This window comes from Varanus komodoensis, unplaced genomic scaffold, assembly GCF_004798865.1.
Source record: "Varanus komodoensis strain SLA01 unplaced genomic scaffold, ASM479886v1 scaffold11, whole genome shotgun sequence".
Classification (NCBI taxonomy): domain Eukaryota; kingdom Metazoa; phylum Chordata; class Lepidosauria; order Squamata; family Varanidae; genus Varanus; species Varanus komodoensis.
In genome coordinates, this window is record NW_025335317.1 from 13,637,704 (window position 1) to 13,654,480 (window position 16,777).

A 16,777-nucleotide genomic window follows, 5' to 3' on the forward strand; every position below is an offset into this window, starting at 1 on the left:
TTTATTTGTAAGCTGCCCCGAGGCGTAGGCAAATGGGGCGGCATATAAGTCTGCTAAATAAATAAATAAGTAAGTAACCAGTGCATCCTAGTGGGCATGCATATAGCTCTAATGCAACACAGGATTTGTCAGAGAAACATCCGGTGGGACAGATTACACTGGGAGTGTTGACATGACAAGCCATCGTAGGTTCTTGTGCAGGGTGATCTATCATGTGGGCCAAACCTTGTCATGTTATTTCAGCATGGTACATTTGGTTCATAGACATCCCAATAAGAAACAACAATCTGTTCTATGGTTTCCAAGCTTTGCCAAGGTTTCCTGATTGTCTGAACCTGGCATGGTGATTTCCACTTGTCATGGTATGCAGCTACCATAAAGTCACGTGGAAAGAGTGGCAACTGCTGCAAGAGCTGCTCCTACACCATCCAATGTGGGATTGAATTTCAGGTGCAGTGGCTGATGGGATCCTTGCCAACATTGGGAGGACTGAGTAAGAACACTGGAAACCATGCTAGAGAGGAAACTACTTAATTGTCTGTCAGGCACATTCAGGCAAAAAACAGTACACCATAGAAACCATGTAGGGTTGTTTGTCATAACATGTGAACCCAGACTGTGTGTCTGAGGTGAATTATACTATACCACATCCTAGTGGCCACTAGAGTGCAGAGTACCAGCACCTGTCCTGGGTTTGTTTGTTTGTTTGTAAGGAGAGTAAAATAAAAATCGAAATAAATAACGAGTTACATTTCTCCCTCTATTTCAAGGAAGGGTTGACAGTGCAAAGCTGTAAGACGGAACGAAACAGCTGTATTTGTACTGAACAGCATGCTGGAGTAGTTATGTCAATTTCATTGCTGTCTGTACCCTGCCACACTTTAAATCCAAGTATCTGAGTCTCACTATATCATTGATGTGCCAGTTAATAATTGCCTGTGCATACAGTTATGAGCACAAAGCATATTGCAATGGGATCTTTTCATACCATTTTCCTCCCCCTTTGTTCTCAAGTGAGTGGAAATGACATCAAAGGGATCAAGTGAGTACTTGCAAGGAAATGCAAGAGGAAATTAGGGAGTGCCAAACCAGCAGACCGTTGGGTATATTGAGTTCTTAACAATCCACCAAGTCTCCTGTGTAGCCAGCTGCAGCTAATCAAACTTGTCTTCCTTTGAATTTACTTTTTTTCCCCAGCACACTGCAAAATAGATGGAGGCTAGCTGCCAAAACATGTCTGTTTATTGTGAAAAGAAATTTGGTTACATATGGACTTGATCGTGTCCAGAAGATCCTGGGATCTCTAGGCTCAGCAGGCAGTAGAGCTTGAAGAACCTAATGACTGTTCAAAGATTTCTTTAGAAATCCCAATTAAATTAATGGACTAATATATGTGGTTACCTGTAAGACTGAAAAGTCTCTTGGTTTGGGAGCTTTTTTGATGGCATTTCATGTTTTTAATAGTTAATTACATCACTAGGCTTTCTAAGCAGGAATTTATTTCCAGCTCTTTGAACTTTTTTGGAAAAGAATCTGCTTGCACATGAAGGAGGGGGGAAAGATGCCAATGACAGAATCTGCTGATGTTTTCCCAGAACATGTTTTCACACAAAACTGTAAATATGAATCAGATCAAACGGCAGCAAAACAGATGCCAGAAAAAGGAAAGTTAATGCAAACCATGACTTCAGAATGTTCTTAAGCTGCACTGTGAAGTCAAGCTCTTGTGTGAATGTGCTTATGCCTTTGGGAGAAAACTATCTGATATAATTGTTGGAAATGTGGAAGTGACCAAGGCTGCCATCTTCTACTATTTACCTGAGTTTAAGTCCCACTAATGTGAATAGAGATGCAGGGCATTGCATTATTAAGCTATAAACCTTTGGTCTCTAGGACCATATAATTGTTTGGATCTCCCTAAGAATGGAGAAAAAGGTGCACCCAAGGTGGGGGAGATCCAACCTTAAATATACCCTCCCATGCCCAGTGGAATCTGTCTTGGCTCTTTTCTCTCTGATACCAGAGTTCTGACAATGGGTGTCCTGCCTCCTTGGGAGGAATCTTCCTCCTCTGAGGATTCTGAGCTCCCAGAAATGGGCAACTCCAAGAAACCACCCCAATCGGGAGACCCAAGGGAGTAGAACTTTGGTCCGACCCGACAGGACGAGGGGAGTCCCACCTTTGAGGCAGAGGCTGGGTGACCGCAAGGAAGACTCCTTTGGGAAGGAATGACTGATTACAAGGGAGGGTCCCTTGAGAAAAAGGACTCCTTGGGAGCAAGGTCCTCCTCACAGAGAACTTATTGCCAGGCAACGTAATGAGCTACAGCAGAGCCTTCCGTTTAGGTCTGGCAGTTGCTGGAACAATGTCTTTACCTTATCTTCCAGTACCTCGCATTTTCCTGACCTTGCCTTGTGATGGGGAATCTGTGCTACTGACCTCTAGCCTCTGCTCAATCTGCTACATGGGTGACCTTTTTGTTTGTCTGCTCCCTTGCATTTGGATTTTGCTTACTCAGATCTCTTTTCCGGGAATCACCTACTTCCCTGTTGCCCGTTTCCTGCTTTTTATTGGGGTTGCCCTTGGTATGCCCTGACACTGAGACTGCTTTAACCCCTAGCAGGATGCTAGGCCATGCAAAAAGATGATCCATCTAGGATGGAGTTGTTCCTTGGGCACGCCAGGAGGGGCTGCAGCATGTCTCCAGAACAGAAAGAATTATACCAGCCCTGGTGAAAAGGGAACGGTAACCAAGAAAGACAACCAGAAAATAAATTTTTAATCTTTATTTTCCCCTCCTTCTCTCCTGCCCTGCTGTGCTTCTGCCAGCAGGGTATGAATTTCTTCGAGGTGCCAACATCAGAGCTCTCCGCATGGAAAGTAAGTTCACTCTGTTAGACACCAGTCCTGCATTTATTTATCTGTAAGTCTTCACACCAAACATAGGGTTTTGATGTCATACTGAGGTTTGGGGTTTGCAGTGCTATAAATCTTATACACACTAGCAAGCCTATTGGAATCAGAGCAGTGTTCAAATGAGGCAAGTCTGCTAGGAGAGAGAAAAAAGATACAGGAACAGGCTGTCAGAAAGAAATATTGTTCAGTGGGTAATTGGGTGAAATGTATCCCAGTGCAGAGAATCAATGCAAGGCTCACGTGCTGTTTCAGCTCTCCTTTTAGGCTTTTCAGAGAAGGTTTAAATCAAATTTAAGTAATGTGTGTGAACCTTTGGTTGACCCCTGCCCAGACAGAAGTAAATTTCACCATCATGACCTTTAGTTGTTTTTATTCTTTATACCATAATCTCTATTCATCATAAATATGGTCCTGATTTCACGGGAAAAGAGGAAGACTTAAAGTTGTGATTAGTTGCAGGGAAAGTTTCCTGTCCTTTTGGCCTAGCTTTTTTTACTTGGCTACAAGCACTATAAACATTGACTGTTCATTTCAGCGTGTCTGATTATAGTATCTCAAATCAAAACATCAGACTCTGTCTTTTAGCACAGCAGCTCTTTATTTCTCTTTATTTCATATGGAAAGTCCTAGGGTTTGACAGAGCATGTTTACAAAAGGAAAGATGTAAAAAGCCCCCATTCTAGTTCCCATTTTCATTTTAATGTGATTATCCATTTAAATTTGGTGTAATTTTCAGGTTCCATCAGCAGTCTTTGACTGGTGCAATCCTTTCCCCACTTCTCACCAGCTTGAGGAAACAAATCTGTTAAGGATGTGTCTTGACCACTCGACAGACCATTGCTCAGATGCACCTCACAAAGAACAGCGTTCTAAGATGAGGGTTTTGACAGGAGAACATTAACTGGACTATCATCATTATTTGATAGCCCTTGCCAAAACTGTCGGGCACTTCTTGGAAAATGGCAGATAAATTCCCTGGGAAGGCTATGAGATAGTTGAAGAAGGTGAGTTATCCTTATCAGTTCTGATAAGAAGGGAGCTGAGATGGTGTAAACCAAAGGCGGGTGGCTTCAGGACGGTGGGGCCTGTCTTGAGATGCACCAACCAAAACCTACTGCAAAAGGTCCTACAATTTAAAATGAATAGAGAATTTTGTATCAGAGCTGAATACAGCTCACGGTGCTTCCACACGCAAATGGAATACTTGGCTGCATATGTTCAGAGTGTTCGACTCAGCCTTCAATCATGTCAGTCTGTACGTGTGTCACTGTAATACGAAATGCCAAGAAACCTCCAGCAATCTCCCTCCAGATGAAGCCAAACCACGGAGAAGAGCCATGCCACTGGAATCTGACAAGTCACCAGCAATCCTATATCAGCCCAGGGCTTCTGGGTGGCCACCCCAACAATTTACTCGAACTGAATTGACATATCCTGAGAAGGCATGGAATGTCCTCACTGTGCTGCAGCTATTCAAAATCGATTTTGAAAAATATTCTAAACTGCAATAAGAAGTCCGATGGGGAAATCCACTCATGGTGGCTTATCCTTACATGCAGACTTGGCCATTTTCCCAGGTTGATCTCAGAATTAAGAAAAGAAACCCACCAAAAAACCAAAACCCAACCCTTGGGCTTAAATTAAGTCCAAACAAACTCAGTGTGCCCACCTTTCCCCTCCAAACAGGTTTTGGCAACACAGACAAAGCAAAGCGCTAATCAGAGTTTGCTGAAGTTGCAAGAAACCAGTATGGAAGTTGTAAATCCATTTTTCAAACAGGATTTGCTCAGAAAACAAAACCTGCTTCAAACTTTAGCTATCAAATATGCTACCGATATTTATGCACACCCAGCCCTTTTATCTCATACAGCACTCTGGGCAGCTCTCAATGAAACTACAGAACCCAAAAATGCCACCTCATAAAATACAAACCAACAATTAAACAATTGAACACACACATGCTCTGAACATTACCATAATTATTTCTAAATCTGCATATGAACACACACAATTGGCCTGTGTAAATACTACAGCCTCTTTTGGCTAACTTTTTGGCAGTGTCTAAGTAACCACACCATGGAGAACAGCCTCCACAGTAGGATGGAGTTCTGAGTTAAGTTCACACAGGAAGCAGCAATGCTGACCATGTAACACTCCCCAGTCCCCACAGATGAATAATGCCTGCACTATCATTCAGTATACAAACATTTCCCAGCTGCTAGCTACCTTTAAGCCTTACTTTTATATATAATGTAACCTGGGAATTCGACTGATATCATCTGTACTAGGGCCCAATCACGGCTCATTTCATATTTGCAGAACAACAGATTAGGGAAAGAAGCACATGAGCCAGCCTTTCTCTCTGTTGGAATCATCTGATAAAGCAAACCAGTTTGTGTAGGTCTTTAAATTAGGAATAATCGTGAAAGGAAGAGGCAAAAATGTAGTTTGATCAAAGGGGAGAAACAGATTAATGGATCTGTCAGACTGTGAGTTTTATCTCCTAGCTGATTCCAGACCAACCCAACAAAGGGAAAGGTTCAGAGGATAGCTAAGACAGTTTTATAATAGCTTCAGAGAACACAAAAAAATTGCATTCCTCCTTACCTACTGTTTCTTCAAATGCGGGTCAAGCCCTTTCTTTTCCAGGTAGCATTTGAGCTAACTAATTTTGTTACAATGGTATTCTATAGGTATGCATTTGTCTTCTATATTTTAAACATATCTTTGTGAAACTCTTTGGCATTTTCAAATAAAAGGTTGCAGCATTTTTAAACATGCACACAATATGACAAGCAATGCAACTTAGAATCTGTGAATTGCGCTTTCTTTGCATCTATTAATTTTGGTACTGAAATGGATTCCACATAGGACGGCCAACTTTTAAACCAATCTCCTGTGCTTGTAAAAGCTACACAATCAGCAGATACGGGCTGATAACGCTCATCTATCTGTTATGAAGATCCTTGTTTTGTATGCAAGAACAATACTTTGTGGTAAACCTCCCAGAAAGCTTTGGTTATGGGGGATTGGAAATGAAATTAATAAATAAATAGGTGGTGGTGGTGATGGTGATGAGGATGCTATAGAGGCAATTGCTGTTCTGCAAGGGGAGTGTTGGAATAGAGTGGAAGTTTCCTTTTAAGATGTTCTTGCATCGAGTAGGTCAAAGTGCCAACTGACCAGAAAAATGGCTTGTGGTATCCCCATGATGTTAAGAAAGCTAGTTGAAAATCCACATGTGAAATCTTGCATAGCCTGGGGATAAGCATTACCTCCAGCTACAGACCTAAGGAAAGCAACCCTGACTGCTCTTTAGAAGGCCAGATACTGAAGATGAGAGTCAAATACTTTGGCCACCTAATGAGAAGGAAGGACTCCCTGGAGAAGAGCCTGATGCTGGGAATGATTGACAGCAAAAGAAGAAGGGGACGGCAGAGGATGAGGTGGCTAGGTGGAGTCACTGGGGTGGTGGGTGTGGGCTTGGGTGGACTCCAAGAAGTGGAAGAGGACAGGAGAGCCTGGAGGGATGTTGTCCATGGGGTCATGGTGGGTCAGGCACGACTTTGTGACTAACAACATCACAGACCTAAACACTAGGAACAGGGGTCAACTAAAAAGTTGGCAGCCTTACATGCAGGGATCATGTCCAGTTCAAATTAACAAGCACTGACTGCAGTTGATTTACTGATACCCCAGCAGAATTGTTCAGTCACCAAATATCTCACTGGCATAGTTTTGTATAATATTCTTTTTCACTGCTTAATGTATTGTTAAAAGAGGAAAACCTGGTTGCTAGGCTTTTGTTATCAGAGCAAAGTGGCTAGGCAGATAATACCTCTCTGTCTCGTTTCTCATTTGTTTCCTAGCAGGAAAATGCCCAAGCTTATTTTAGCAAGAGCTTTATTGAACATTTCTTTATTTAACATTGACACCTTAATTCTTCCCAGCATTTTGCTCAGAAAGGATTTTCACTTAGTTCGGTGTAAACATGCTTAGGATGGCAGCCTGATTCAGTGCACAGGTCCCCCTAAGAAAAATGCCAAATTCTACAAATGGGCAATACCTTTAGTAGGATCTACCGAAATATCATACTGTTTCCTGTAGCAATTGTGCAGTTTGTGAATGTCATATATGCATGAACGAGCATTGCTAAACAACTACATACATGAGTCCAAAAGACTGACCAGCCCAAGCTCCCAAATTCATCTCCATGGACCTAGGACATCTGCTGTTTTCTGCAGCATGTACAATTATTATAATTTATTACATTTCTATACTGCTCATAGCTGAAGCTCTCTGGACGTTTTACAGTGCAAGAGGCTGCCCTAAATCTCAGTGCTTTTAATGGAACTTACTCCCAAGCGAAGGCCATGCTAGATGATAATGAGAAATGTATGATTGCAGTTGCAATCCTACACCTATTTACTCAGGAGTAAGCCCCACTGAACTCCATGGGAATTAATTCCAACAGAGTAAAGATAAATACTAGAATGCATTGAGTATTTCAATTTCTTTGTATTATAGCTGCAGGAGGCCATGTTGCATTGTGTGGGATAACAACTTTTGGGAGGAAGGGGGTTGACACAACCACAATGTGGGGGGAAGGGTGAACACCCCAGCCTCCGCTACCCCAACCCACAGATTACTCACTCCCAATCTCCTTCCACAGTTGCATTTTTTAAAATTAAAAAAAGTGAAAAGCCATCACGCATTCCACATATCAACTAATTTGGCCCGAAATGTGCAGACCGGATTTTTGTAAGAAAAACCTTTCATTGCAAAGCTGACCCTGTGTTCAGCGGGCTCGAATTAGGTAAAGAAAACTAGGATAGTTAAGAACCCAGTCCTATGCAGGTTAGGCAGAAAAAAGTCATAAAACTGCTCGCGCTCTTCATGGAGCTGTAGGACACACAAACATGCCTTACATTTTCAAATGATATAAAAAGGCTTTCAAGAATTTAAAGTACTTTTAGCTGGATGGCCAAATACTATCTCAGAAAAGATGGGGGGAGTGCATACTATTGATAGGCAGCCCAAGGGGAAACAAGGCCAATATACCAAGAATATTTTCATCTTTTAGCTTAAAGCTCTTACTGCAGGTAATTAAGCCCCAGAAAAGGCAGAAGGCCAAGTTGGGAGCCCAGATGGCATGGATGTGGTTTGTGGGCTTGAGTATCGAAACCCTCACATTTGAGAAATTAAAATTTCTTAAGCACATCCCGACATGAGTTTCACCTCTCTAAATGGGGCAACATTGAAAAATGGAGCACCACCTGCTCTCCAGTTTTGTAAAGCTGTTGTCCTCCAAGAGATTGACTAGCAAAAGCCTGTTCACGCAGTCGTCTTTGTTCTTGTGTGCCACCCTAAATGGTTTTGAGGGGTGCCATTCGAAATCCCGCCTAATTTAGTAATTAGAAGGATTACATGATAAATAGGCAAAACTCTACTTGCATGCAGAAAGCTTGCATCGGTAGATCCCAGCAGTGCCATGACCTTCTAAAAGAGAATAAACCATGCATAACTGGATCAATTGCTCACATAGCTCATCCACCACCAACATCCAGGCTGGTAGAGAAATGGGAGCCCCCAGTCAGCCAAACAGACACACTTTACTCTGATTTTCCCCTGTGCAGGCAGATTGCAATTCAATGCTCTTGGCAGAATGATCTTCCGATCAAACTGCAGCACAGCCTTGTTCAACCAGATGACTGATAAATGTGTTGGACTACAACTTCCATCATCCCCATGCCAGATAGGGATAATGGGAGCTGCAGTCTGACATATCTGGAAAACACCAGGATGGGGATGGTAGCTATAAGAGATGAAAGTACTCTATAGGTATTGCTTCATTTACTGGTTGCAGTGCAGGGATTGGAAAGATCAGGACAAAAGAGAATATACATAGAAGAACTTAATGGAAGATCACTCTCTCTCTTTCCTGTGTTCTGATCTCACAGCTCTGTTCTCACTGGGCCATCTGTGATAACTCCAGATCTGCTCAGGGAATGTGTTAATTTCCAACTGTTGGGAATGTGAATGAAAGTGAAGATTTGGGGCTGGCAGGTGAGTTATTCCTGACCAGGGAATGGTGGCCTTTCATCAAGGCAGGCACCCCAGGCAGCCAGTGCCAGGAAGTGGCAGCGTGGTGCCGTGGAGGAGACCTGTGCTGTACGGCAAGGCCCACACCCCATCGGCTACCTGGCTGATCACAGGTGTGCTGGACAATATAGTCCCACGGCTGATGCTGAAGGAAGATTAAACTGCTTGTCCTGTTTGCTTCTGTACATGCAATGGATACAGGGCACCACTGTGTTCTTTGTCTCAGGCCACCAAACGTCTTCACCTCCATTTTGAAAGTACATGCACCTTCTGAGTCACTCCTACTCAACATTACATGCTTTTTACATCCTGTCTCCACTATTGCTTGAGTAAATCCCAAGAGATAATGAAACACGAAGCAGAACATGTAAAACACCCCGGGGTAAATGGCTTGTTTTCGACACCCCTTTCTGCCTCACCCTCGTTTCTGCGGAAAGGCTGGTAACCGTAGCAGAAAATTAGCTTTGCTCTAGAAAAGGGCTACCCATCAGGAGTCATCGTGATTCCTCGAGTGCAGAGAGGCCGCCTGCTGACGTACTTGGGTTGATATAATGGTTGCTGGATCTAATCATGTTCTATGTGCTGCCTCTTTGTTGTCTTGACAACAGAAATAACTCAAAAAAGAAAGCTGCTGCTCCCCCCCCCCGCCCCACTCCCTTTTGAGTCAGTTGCCTCGAAAATGGTGCCACAGAAGCTTTTTAACAATTAACGTGAAAGCACATTTCCCCAAGCACAAGTGGGGCATGTTTAGCTGAGCAGCCCCAAACAACAGGACAGAACGAATCCAGACAAGTACATCCTCATCTTTCCTTACAAAGGTTGAATTTTCTCCCTTGAAACTGTTTTCTTTGAAAAAAGATTGTGTGTGCGTGTGTGTGTGTGTGCGTGTGTGTGTGTGCGCACGCATGTGTGCATGTGTGTAGCCAGAATGGATCTGAGCAGTGAATCTTAAACTTTGTTGTATTATTTATAGTTGCTATTCTGGATTTTGTGGTCTGTGTAGCAAGGGAAGTGCTTGCCTTGAATCTATATCCCACTCTTGGGATTCCCCAAAGACCTATGTTTTCTTCTCAGCTTAATTGCCCCATGGGGCACTCCTCAAGGGGGAGTTGCAGATGGGGAGGAAAGGGTTTACTGCCTTCCCACATATTGCAACGCCCTCCCACATTGCCCACCGCATGGCGATTATTTTTCCATTGGTGCTAAAATAGGTTTTTCTTTAAATTATGGGGAAGGTGGACCTCCAGAGGGACTATAATGAAAGGGGGAAAGATACCCTCCCTTTGCTGTGAACTGTGCCCTGAACCTTCTGTGCATGGCAATGAACGAAAAGAAATCCACCTATACAAATGGGAAAACTGAGCCCCATTCAGTTTTTAGCAACACTCCTCTTGTGTAACTATTACATGGGTGCATCTTTGAACGGCATTTAAAATCTTAATAGTGGTCTTCCAAAGGAGCCGTGGCTGTGTTCATACTGCCAGAGGACTTTCTACCGTGCCCACTCGCACAGTGGAAGGGGCGAGTCCATGTTCAGTTCGACTTTCAGAAATGGATCACCTCTTCCGTCTATGGTGCAAACATCAAAGAAACCTCTGACTTTTCCGAATGTCCTTCTATTTTCCCCCTCTATGCTATCGTCAGGAATTGTTTGAAAGAGCACCAGAAGGTGTTTGATAGAGGATAGATTCTTGGGGCCTTCCTCTTAAAGTTTGCCATCTTGCAAACTGGAAGCAATGTTTTTAAATCTGGGGGAAATATATAAATAGGGAGATAGTGGGAGGGGTCTGCCAGAGGCGTTTTAAGAGATACCCATTGCACAATACTGAAACAACTGGGTTGGATCTGGTTGATGTATGTCATACTTAGACTGGAGTGGGCAACCTCTTTCCGCCCGAGGGCCGTAATTGATTTTGTGGTTCTTGGGGGAAGCATTCTAGGACTGGGATAAAGATGAATGGCGTGCGGCCAACGATGCAACAAATTCCAGGCTTTGGTAGTTTACCAAAGTAGTTTGGTAGTTTACTTTCTGTTGGTCCCCAAGCCTTCTGGGAGGCATTGCAATCTTTTAGAATGCAGAAACAGCAGCACAAAAGCTAGGAGGGGGCCAGAGAGTCTGGTTGAGGAAGAGGAATGGTTCAAGAGAAGGGTTTGGGATGAAGGCCAAGAGAGGCATTTTCTTTGTGTTGTTTGTGGGGTGTGAATGAAGGTAGGAGGTGACAACGCAATCGAAGCTGTGAAATGTGAAAACTTTATTTGAACATACGGGCACACGCACAGCTTTTCTACATGAGGTTGTTAATGCACTGTACTACTTTGCTTCATCTTAGAAGAAGAAGATAGTGTAGTGTGGTTAGAGCATTGGATTGGGAACCAAATCTGGGTTCTGGTTCCCACGCGGCCACAAAGCTCATTGATGACTGGGCCAGTCACTGCCTCTCAGCCTAACCTACCTCACAGGGATGTTGTCGGAGGTGGAAGAGGATTATGTAGGTCGCCTTGAGTTCCTTGCGGGAAAAAGAGGACGGGATACAAACATAACAATGAATGAAATAGATAGAATTGAGATCTGTCAGTTGCCCCTCTGGGGCTGCAGATCAACTTTAGCTAAAGAAGCACTTTGGGATGGGCGAACAGGAAGAGGCTGAGGCCAGTGGCTTTTGCTGTACCCAGATGGTGCCCCAGGGTTCCCTTCACCTCCACACTTCTTCATCTAGAGCAGGGGTCTCCAACGCGCGGCCCGTGGGCCGATTGCCGGGAGGGACGGGGCACGGGGGAGGGGCCCTGCGGCCTTCGAAGCGCCGGCGGCGCCCGGACCAGCCTCCGGATGAGCGGCCCACCACCACCGCAGCGGTGGCATACTTGATGCGGCCCAGCCTCACCCAGACTCTACTGCCAGCGGCCCCCAGGTAAGTTGCGTTTGAGACCCCTGAGGCGGACAGTCAAAGATGGTCATCGGGATGATCCGCAGGGAGCGTGGAACAGGGCAGCCAAGACTGCTATTATCATGAGTCATGCCCTGCACTGGATGCACTTACTCCGCCGTGCAGACCAGCATGCATTGAGGATGCTGGACTCGCCCTCGCCCTTCCAGGCTTTCCTGGAAATTAACTGGCAACTAGGGAAGGGGTTGTATATGGCAAAAACACTATTTTTATTTTTCTAGGTATGGGAAAAGAAGCTGTTCAGGTGATCGCCACTATTCCCGTTTCAATATTTATTTGTAACTCTCGCCCTGCATTGAAAACCGACCGACCAAACCCCAAACCACTTTGTAGTCGCATGGGAATGAGCCCCAATGAGGAGATTCAAACCTCCTGCTTCCAGGATAGTCAGGGATTTGTAATTTGTGAGGTCTGCAATAAAATCACACCCTTCTTTGCCCTCTGGCCTGCTTTTTTACACTTCTTTCTCAAAGGGGGGTTGGGGTGGGAACAGCCAGCCATTCAGAAAGTGTTTTTGTTGGAAGTTGAAGCGTGGCTCATGGCTCCATTCACTCGAGGGATTAGCAGAAGCGCTAGGATGGAGTCCAAACCATTTCCTTTGATGTTGCTTTCTGGTGAATCATTTAGTGGAGGTAGCCTGAATCACATCAAAGGCATTTTTTTAGCACCTGCATGCTTTCCAATGTGTTAGGCCTATAGGCTTTATTCAAGCGATACACTACCATTAAAACTTTCCAACTGTTCCCCCTCCTATCCTAGAAAGAAGTGTACAGCTTCAGACCATTGTTCCTGGCTGTTCACCTATAACCATCTCGCTACTGCATGACCCTCTCTCAGCAGTGGCAACTTCTGACTCCTAGGCCAAAGCACAATTAGGGCCACCATTCTTACCATCGCTCACTAGTGGCTTTGATGATTAGGCCAGGTATTAGTCATGTTCTTTAGCCGTTTTAGGCTACCACATTGCCTAACTGTTTAAAGCCGTGCAACAGAGGAGCTGAGCCTCAGGCCAGCGATCCAAAGCTAGCCACCTGGAGTCCGCCTCCCAGCGGTTCATCGGATGGCTAGACCCTCTTCCCTCCAAGCACAGCTTGATCATTCCCCAGCTAGTGTTCCTTCCTCATTCGTAAAGGCTGAAATGCCTTTCCCTAGGTTTAGCTACTGGCAAGTAGTGCAGGAAGCTAAAATATACTTACTATAGCCCCAACCCTTTTGCTTTTGGCTGTACCTATGCCAGAAGGCAGCCTCCGGGAGCTTTTCTAAACTTGAATTCAGCCCTTGGGCTTAAAAAAGTCAGTACCTCTGGCAAACTCAGTCTTGGTCCAGCCTGTATTGAGCATCTCCATCCACATGAACCGGAACACTTATTAAGATCAGCAACAAAGTCCATGTTCAGTGATCTCTTGCAAAGAGACATTTCATCTTTAGGATTAAGTAATGTCCATTCTGTTGGGGCATTTATCCAGTCCTGGGACAGGCAAAGCCTTAGATGGTGAGAGGAGCAGAAGCTTCTGCTTGCCGACTGGGGTAAATGCTGACGCGGACTAAGTTTCCAAAAAGGAAAAGGCACTAGAGATCATACTGCTAATATATGTTGGCTACTGAATCTCACCAAAGCATTTCAGAAAAAGATCAGTCTGTGCTGTATAGATAACAGCAAAGATTTTGACTGTGTGGATTACAAGAACCTATGGATGGTTCTGGTGTATAACCTGTATCATGGACAAGAGGTTGTTAATAGGAGAGAATATGGAAAAGCAAAATAGTTTCCCATAGGTAAAGGTGTCAGACAAGGATACCTTTTATCCCCTATCTGCTCAATATGTATGCAAAACATATCATAAGGAAAGCTGGATTAGAGGAAGGAGTGAAAATTGGCAGAAGATGCATCAACAATGTAATATCTGCATATGACAATAATAATATCTGCATAATAATAATATCTGCATATGACAATGTAATATCTGCATATGACATCTGCATATGACGATACCATACTACTGGCTAAAAGCAGCGATAACTTGAAGTTACTCCTGATAAAAGTAAAAAAACAAAGTGCAAAAGCACAACTGAAGCTAAACATTAAGAAAACAAAGATCATATCCACAGAAGAATTACAGAACCTTATTGTTAATAATGAAGAAATGAAACTGTGAAAGATTTCACAATCCTCAGCACAGTCATCAATTCAATGGGAAGCTGCAGCCAAAAAATTTGAAGTGCAACGTGGAAGGACAGCATGAATGAACTATAAAAGATCATCAGATGTAAGGTCGTTTTACTGGAGATCGAGATTATCCAGACCATTGTATTCCCAATCACAATATTTGGGTGTGAAAGCTGGACAGTGTAGAAAGCTGGCAGGAATTGATGCATTTGAAAGATTTTGCTGGAGGAGAGCTTTGCAAATACTTTGGACTGACAGAAAGCGAAACAAGTGGATCCCAGGTCAAATCAAGCCAGAGCTCTCCCCAGAAGCAAAAATGACCAAACTGAGGTTGTCATATTTTGGACACATCATGAGAAAGCAGGACTCCATGGGGAAAATCTTGTTAGGAAAAGCTGAAGGCAGAGGGTCACCATGAGTTGGAGACAACTTAACAGCAGATAACAGTATGTTTTAAATGGGAAAAGAATCGCCCTAAAATATAGCCGCAGAAAAGGACAGTGTAAGAAAAACAAATAAGCTTGAGTTTTGGGGGAAGGTATTCTGGTATTGCTCCTTTTTGCTTTGGCTGGCCCATCTCTGTAATGCAGCCCCAACAAGCTTTTTGGAAACTGATTTTGGACCTCATGTGGAAAGATGTTCAAACAGCTCTGCTTCACAGGCTAACTAATTTTAGTGCTAAAACAGAAGGTGATCAGAGCTGAAAGTTTCATTTGGGAGTAGCTTCCCTAAGCTACACAGAACTCAAGTCACTTACATGACCTCTTTTGACTCTTTAGAACAAACTCCTTAGCTGGTTTATATGCTTTCTCTCCCCAAAGGTTTATATGGAGAGTATTTGGAGATTAGTAAAATATCTCCCTGGACATGGAGGGTTTTCAGGTGGTGGTGTGTGTGTGTGTTTCTGCTTCATGATATTAATTTTAATGAGTCTTCCTTGGATACCATTCAAGGCATTGGCCCTAAGTCATGCTATAGCTTTTCTCTTCATCCCTTTCTCAGTATGCACAAACAGTCCTTTGCCTTGATGGACAAAGCAAGCAAACCATGTTCAATGCTAACTATACTTGTCTTTGAACCATTAGTTGCAAACTCCCATCAAACAATGGTTTCAAGTCATGTGTTCAAAGCCAGTAGCCCCCATTTGCTTAATTTGGGGATGTTGGGACATCTTCTAGTTCCAGAGCCTGAATTTTGCTCTAAATAAGCATTCCAGGAACAGGCAGGGCCAAAACACTACAAATCCTGAACATCTTAGCTTAAATAGCTTGCTACTAGTAACTATCTCTTGGGAAAGGCATTGCAGGGTTGGGAGGAAAGTTGGAAAACCACCATTTATTAGTTGGGGGGGGGGGAGGAACAGGGCGAGGGGAAGTAGGCATGGCCATTCAGGAACCACCGAGATTTGGATTTGGTTCAAGTCTGAGGTTCTGCATCCATGGTTTGGCTGGGCAAATTAGGAAAGAGGGAATCTGTGAATGAGTGGAGGAAGGCGGACAAAAGGAAACCTGGAAGGTCTGTAATATATTTCTGATCCTCTAAGCTGGAGGTGGTTTTCTAGATGTTCATGGATTGCAACTCCCATTATTTCCAGCTAGCATAGCCGGTGGGGAGGGATCACAGGGCCTGCAGTTCAACAATATCTGGCAAGCCATGGAATGCCCACCTTTGCTCAAAACTGAATTGGAAGAGTGGGACATGATGTTTGAATCAGACCAATATTTCAGTAGCATTCTCCTTATTTTAATAAAATCCAGATCATGGCATTTTCAAAAATATGTCTTTATGCCTAGACTTCCAAATGCTTAGGTTACAACTGTTAGATCTGGTAGTAAGAGCGACCCCCACCCCCAAATCATGTGACGCCTGGTACTTTAAAACAAAGCTCCTTATTCCTCTCAGCTGGATCATTAAGAATTTCTATAGCTCTCTGTGTGCATACAATGTATTTTACAATGCCCAATTCACTTTTTCTGACACTACTGAGATTCAAATAACAATTTAACTACATGTGTAGTTATCACATTAATATAATCTATGGCATTTACACTGCACAATGCTTTACAGTCTCATTTCTCTTGCCCAAATTAACACGAGTGTCTTTTTTCAGAACCTGATCACACAAGCAAGAAGATTGCAGAGAATTTTTTCCCAGTGAGATTGGACTCCAAAAAAGAGGCCACATCCTTGAGTTTGCCAGAGCTGAGCAGGCTTGTCAAGGACAGGACATTTTGGAGGGCTCATTCATGGGGTTGCCTTAAGTTGGAGACAAGTTGATGGCACATAACAACCTACTCTGCTGCACAACAACCCTGTAGGTTTGTTCAAGGCTGCTTAGTGAACCCTGAACATGGGGTTACAGATCTGATACCCACCCCGCTGCCAGTCCTCATCTGTCTTGAAAAGGCTTGAACCCCACATACATTGGGTTTTTGTATTCAATCCCATGCTTTTCTTGGCTTTTCCTCTCTGACCAAAGGTCCACCTAGTCCAACATTTCATACACAAGGTGGCAAACCAGCTGCCCACAGGATCCCTCAAGGAGGATGGGTGCAAGACCTCTGCCTGGCCAAGCCCCTCAGCAACTGCGGTATGTAGGCAGGCCACCTCTGGAAAAGGAGGCAGCTTGTAGCCAGTGAGGCTGGTA